The sequence below is a fragment of the Helianthus annuus genome, chromosome 13 (genome assembly GCF_002127325.2).
Source record: "Helianthus annuus cultivar XRQ/B chromosome 13, HanXRQr2.0-SUNRISE, whole genome shotgun sequence".
NCBI lineage: Eukaryota > Viridiplantae > Streptophyta > Magnoliopsida > Asterales > Asteraceae > Helianthus > Helianthus annuus.
In genome coordinates, this window is record NC_035445.2 from 123,632,595 (window position 1) to 123,639,610 (window position 7,016).

The 7,016-nt window shown below is 34.4% G+C and overlaps 1 long non-coding RNA gene across 1 annotated transcript; it reads right to left on the bottom strand.

The window, feature by feature from the left end:
- Positions 1-337: 337 nt before the first annotated feature.
- LOC110899242 lies at positions 338-5,715 on the bottom strand. Its single transcript, XR_002570032.2, has 6 exons — positions 5,070-5,715; positions 3,276-3,419; positions 3,021-3,191; positions 2,515-2,929; positions 2,213-2,392; positions 338-2,133 (listed from the first exon to the last, which is right to left on the bottom strand). It is a non-coding gene; the product is annotated as an uncharacterized LOC110899242 (long non-coding RNA).
- Between the last annotated feature and the right edge of the window lie 1,301 nt (positions 5,716-7,016).

Sequence of the window (7,016 nt, forward strand, 5' to 3'; positions counted from 1 at the left end):
CAACCGTTGTGTTCATGAGATTAGTCACGCAACTGAGTATGTCGTGAACAAGTTGATTTCAAAATTTGATCAGTCGTGTACTTTTCGTGAACATATCAAGCGGTTTATGTCAGTCGCCGACGAGGCTCAGATAAATGCACCTCCCAAGACACGACGTAATCGATTTGCTGAACTGCTGGGGGTTGCTCCGGTGAGCACGGCCACTATCCATGTTCCAGTTGGAACCAGGTTCAAGGGTTGTGGTTCTCATAAACGCATCAAATCTCAAAAGGAGCGAGCCATAAGTCGGTCTGGAAGTAAACGGCGGAAATGTTCAATATGTAGAAAATATGGTCATAACAATCGAACATGTTGGAAATACACCGTGGTCGTGCCTGAGGCAGGCACTTCGGGAAATGCTGCTACAATCGTTGAAAGTGATGCTGCTACAACTGTTGAAGGTGATTGTCCTGGTTCCAACGATGTTAAAGATGTGTTTTACACATCGAGAAATGATGCAGATTTGGATGACAAAGATATGTCAGCGTAGTTCCCTTTTAAAAAAAAAAAATTAAATGTTTTGTTGAACTTTCACTTTTGGTTTTTAATTTTCCCGTGTGATTGATTGGATTTTATTTTGTTGATTTTTAAACTGGGTTGGTTTAAACATTTTACTAAGCTCTTATGTGTTCTTGTTATTGTGTTTTAGGGGTAACTTTGTTTTTTTAAACTGCTCCTTGTGTTTTATCTACTGTATTCATTGTACAGGGTTTGGGGTTTTTGGGTTTGGGGTTTTGAATGATGTGGTATTGTGTTTTACTCATCACACACATTATAATACCCCCTTTTTTATGTAAATGTGATGATATGTAATCTGGTCTTATACTCTACATAATTCATGGTGTGTTTTAAGGTCTTTTACATATTTACAAATCCCATGTACTAGTTAATTTGGTATACAATTTACGTTTACATCGTTAAGAATGTGTTTTAACTTGGTTCACAGTTTATAGATACCATGAAATAGCTAATTTGATTTCCAGTTCACATTATATCATAAAGTGTATTAGTTGTGTTTTAAGCTGGTATACATTTTTACAAATTGTATATTTTTCGTGGATCCAAACAAACTAACATTATCGCCATTCACAATGTTAAACAGGTACAAACTATTCAAAAAACATAACCGACCATATGTTAAGCTATAAAATTCAAAATAACACCACCGATGACAGGTTAAAATTGTTTTTGAAACACATCCCATATTACGACAAGTTAACATTTTCATCAGATTGTGATTTAATTTGATGTACCAGCTTAGGTTATCCATATTGTGATCTAGGTTTTGTTTAAGTATAACACTTATTAACAGAGGGCATAATTTATCATGCGGATGAATTGTGTTTTAAGTACACAAGAGTGGTCATGAGCAATCATGTAGTATCACATCAACCTATGTTTTAAGTTATTAATAGTGGATATAACGTATCATGCAGTATGCACTGTGTTTTAATCTCATAACTTTATACACAGAGAACTTCATGCAGTATCACATCATATTGGTTTTTAAGTTACTAACAGAGGGCATAAGATATGATTCGGTATGAATTGTGTTTTAAGTGATTAATAGAGAAAAATAAGATATCATGCATTATCAGATTATATAAGCCATCATGCAGTATCACATCAAAGTGTGTTTTAAGTTTCCTTGTTCTAATTCAGACCCACCATCCATTAACCATATTGTGTGTTAACATTACAAACGTTTTTTCAATATATCAGGTTGTGTTCTAACTTATTAACAAGTTCATGCAGTTTCTTTAATTGTGTTTTAATACAAATGACGTCAGATATCATGCATTTTTTAACAAAGGACATTTGTATTTTATAGAAAGAGGGGCGTACCAATTTTTCTGGCCGTTTGTCGTATTTCGCTTTCATCGACACATCCTTAGCGTTGTTGTCCAAAACCTCTACCTTGTTGTCCCACAAATTGAAACATACATAATAGAAATGATCGTCGTGTAAAGCTGGTACAAAGCTAAACGACTTGTCACGTATGTTCTTCACATCAGCAGATAATAAGACCGATTCCATGTTTTCAGCGAAGGTTGTTGACCTTATTTCCTCACTTTGCTTGTAATCATTTTCATTCTGCATTTAAAGTACGTGTGTGAAATAATATTACAAATCTAGTAAACTTTCATTACAATGTCATTATGATCATACTTACCAACATATTAACCGAACAGAACATGCGTGTGATGCTTCCCTTTTGCCTGAACCTTTCTACATAGTTCAGCAATTCCGCCCATGCGCTTATTACCAATATATGAATTCTATTCCCGGCATCAACGATTCAAGCGGAGACCTCATCACCGGCACACCTCTGGTAGTCTTAAACACTGTATCCCTAACAAATACAAAGCATGTCTTAAACACTGTGTTATAATAATTTCAAACCTATAAGTTATAATCTTTGTGTTTTAACATCTTTTTTAAACGTTGTTGATATAAATTAAAAACATTACATACCACATTGAACCCCAGGCCGAAAACATGTACGCGTTGACCAAGACCTCAGCATTATCAAGCTTCGACCTAAGTTCTACTGCCCTCTGCATGTATGGAGACCTTAGAGCGTCAGTCAATTCTGTTTGTCTTTGTGGCCTTATTTTTCGCTTTCCAAGGTCTAACTCGTGTATAACCTGCCCCTATCTAATCGAAAATTCATATTCCTCGGCAGTTTTTTGGGAGATCGGTGTGACGACGAGTGGGGGTTGTTCAAAAACTTCAACAAGCTGAGTTGGCGATAAAGAAACTTTGATAATATTTTGAAGAACTGATAGCTTTCATAGCTTTCTTTAATGTTTTTCACAACACTTTCAAGCTGAAACAGAGCATGCTGATCGATCTCCAGAAGTTCATCATATTCAATAGCATTTTCAGCCTGTAGATAAAATCAATATCATCACAACATAATATAGCGCATAAACTTTATTCAGCCCAAAAGCATATCAGAAGAATATTTTCAAACATACTTTCCAATCATGAAGATTTCCCAAAAGAAACCGTAAAGTTCCTCTTAGTTTTCTGTAAATGTCAGACATTTACATTTGTCTGAGGACTTGCGGACCGATTAGAACATCTCCCGTATAATCTACACTCGAGACCCAGAGTCGAAGTACATCTGCTCCATAAGAAGGTGCTTCCTGGAGAGAAAATTGAAAAAATAATAATATACCAATATCTTGTAATAAATTTATAATCATTAACTACGGCAAACAACCACTAACCTCTTGGTTCTTCCCGCCTTCAATTATAGCACGTGGATCGACAACGCTACCCAACGATTTACTCATTTTTAAATCCTTTTCGTCCAGCACAAATCCATGGGTTATAACTCTAGAATATGGAGCTTTTCCTGCGATATTATCAAACTAACAATAAGAGTAGTAAATCAGAGAAATTGTATTTCATAAACAAGGATTACAGTGAATATAAAAAGGAAACATAATTACACATTAGTCCCTCTAATATATAAACAAATATATATTTATCTAATAAGAGTAAAATGTCATTTTCGTCCCTGAGGTTTGGCCAGTTTTGCGACTTTCGTCCAAAGATTTTTTTTACACCTGGATCCAAAAGGTTTGAAATCTTGCCAATTTCATCCGGCTAGTTAACTCTATCCATTTTTCTCCATTAAGCCAAGGGTATTTCCGTTTTTTTTTTTTTGTTAACTTAAAGGGCAATTCGGTCTTTTTCACTTTCTGTACAAGCATTTAGCATAATGTACAAGTATTCAAAAGACCGAATTGCCCTTTAATTTAACAAAAAGGACGAAAATACCCCTAACTTAACGTTGAAAAATGGAGTTAACGAGCTGGATGAAAATGGCAAGATTTTAAACGTTTTGGATCCAGATGGAGAAAAACAAACCTTTAGACGAAAGTTGCAAAACTAGCCAAATGACACTTTACGCTAATAATAATAATAAAAGAATGAAACATTGTTGAATTAAGGATGTGTTCGTGGTCGAGTTTTACCTGCTTATTTTTTATGTATGTGGGTCAGATATAATACGTTTTTGTGCTTATTTTTATGTACGTTTTTGGTTGGTCTACGTTTTGTTCGGAAACGAATCTGGGTAAATATAATGCGTTTTTACTAAGCGATATAAATTTGAGATACTTTACGTTTCGACTCCGCAACAACGCATGGTACCATTCTTTAACGTAAAAAAAACACTATTTTCTTACGTGCCTATTTTTAAGTATGTTTTGTTATAAATCCAAGTTGGTTTGTGTTTCGACCTAAATTTTCTAGGTAATGAGTGAGGTCAAATTTTCTACTTATTTTCATGTGCGTTTTCAGTTGGTCTATGTTTTGCCGTAATTTTTGTTAGAAAACAAGTTGGGTCAAATATTTGATGGTATAAGTTCGATTTACTCTAATTTTCGAAGTCAAAATACTAGTTATATACAAAAGTACAAAGTAACTCAGTTAATTCAAACATTAAGTACCTCTAATTTTCGAGATCTGAACCCAAAACTGTTTTTTTAACAACAAGCTTCACATTCCAAGAAAGCACAAGAAACACACCTTTCAACACTTCAAACAAATACCAATCCAAAACATGCAATACTGAACATATAAAGATGTTGAAATAACTGTAAAACCTGTTGATCAACTTGATTGACACTTTCTGTTATTGATTCAATAATGAAAAACTTTTAAAATGAAAGGAAACCTATCTAGTTAAACGAAAAGAAACTTAACCAACAAGTGACATTGAATAAACCCTCATACTATATAGTTCAAAATTCAAATTAATAAACTAAATATTAAAAGGGTTTTCCAGAGAGTTTATTAACAACAATTTCATCAAACACATAAATAAATAAAAAATCAATTTACAACACATAATTAAAAAAAAAAAATCAAACTGACATTTCATCGAACAATTGGCATGCAATCCAATTTTCACAAAATTCCATACACCCATTAAATATTTCAACAAGATTCCATCAATGTAGAACTGAACTCTGAAACTGTGAACGCAAATTTAAAGATATAATTATACTTACGGTGTGAGAAGTTTGCATCGCCATTGCAGATGGGTTGATTCTTTTCAGTGGTGGGTTTAACTGCTACAAGTGGTTCATCATGTTGTCGTTCTTTTGAAAAGTTTGTGAGCTTCCATTATCGATGATAGAAAATTATAAATAACGGTTGTTTTTAGTGGTGGGTTTAACTGCTACAGAGATGGTCGATGTTCTGTTTCTGGTACCAATTTCTGTAGATGAGTGACTACTCTAAAACTCTTGTCTGGTATAGGATGGGATTGGTACAGTACCCGTACTCATATCCGTACTGTTATCGAAAATACCGGTATCGAATTTAAACAAAATTGGGTACCAAATATATAGGTACGATACGGGTACTGGTATGGGTATTTTCGGTAGAGTAAACAGTTAAAATTGACATGAGTACCAATATGATACGAATACCAAATAGGTAAAATTGGTACGAGTACCGATACGGATACCATATAGGTAAAATCAATACGAGTACTATAAATACCTTAATACGAAATAAAACATAATACAAAAAAAAAAAAAAAACTTTTAAAAGTCTACATAAAATTCGGTACCCGTACCCGTTTTTACCCGTACCTGTACCAATACCGAAAGTACCGAATACCAAAATCAATAAAACCGGTACCGATACATGTACCAAATACCTAAAATCGGTACAGGTACAGGTACGAGTACCCACTCTTGTCTATTTGGAAAAAATAAATACGGTAAATGGCACTTTTCGTCCTTTATATTTGTAGCGGGTTGCAATGGATAGCCTTTAACTTTAATATTTACAAGCACAATCCTTTATTTGAAAAACGCATTACACCTTTCGTCCTTTAGGGCGGACGGTATCATGTTGGGGACTCCTTCGTGGAGTTGTTTTCACTGAGCGGTGAATGTTCACCGCCCCCTAAACGGTGTTCGGTGATTGTCTTTTTCGGTGTATAGTCACCAATTGTTTGAGTGAGATTGTTTGAGTCGGATTGATTGAGGAATATATAACTCAAACCCTCTGATATTATTTGAATCATTGCCAGTGATTGAGTGCAAAATTGAGAGTGGAATGTGGACTTGACATGGTATGATATTATTGGCTAGAGAATAACTCAAACACCCTGAAGTGATTGAATAATACCCTCCACCCTTAGCACTAACTAAGTTAAAATTTTCAGTCATGTCTATCCACTTAAGGGTATTCTGGTCATTTCATGTTTTTATTTAAAATGTTCATAAATAATAATCTTGAACCAATGGTTTCATTTCATTCAAAAAAAAAATTGAGTAACAACATGATGAACTCATCTTCTAATTCTGAAGATGATGTCACCAAAAAAGCTTCTGCATCAAAGAAAAGAAAAGGAACAAGTGATAAAGAGTATAATCCTGAAGAAGAAGTGAAAGCGGACGCCATTTAGCGGGTGTGGTCACCTGCTAATGAATTAAAACTTCTGCAGGCTCTAAAGGAGCAACTTGAGAAACGCAACACGACCATGTTGTTCGAGACGGTGAGCAAATGTTTGGGTTTCGATGTACAAAAAAAGCAAGTTGCATATAAAGTGCGGAAGCTGAAGCAGAAGTACAAGGAGTTTAGTGAAGGAAGAAAAGCTACTAGTTCTGATAAACACAGTGTCAGTGTTTACAAACTTTCTCAACAAGTGTGGGGGAAGAAGATAAAGGCAAAAAAAGAAGAAAAGCAAGAGGGAAGATGATGTCTTTTATATATGTAATATTTTTTTCTTTTATTTAATAACAAACATTTTAAATAAAAGAATAAAATGACCATAATACCTTTAAGTGGATAGATATAACTGAAATTTTTAACTTGGTTAGTGTTAAAGGACGAAAGGTGTAATGCATTTTCCAAATAAAGGATTGTGACTGTAATTATTGAAGTTAAAGGTCGACTACTCCGTCTCCAGCCCTTTGGCTCTCTCAATAATTACAAGCACA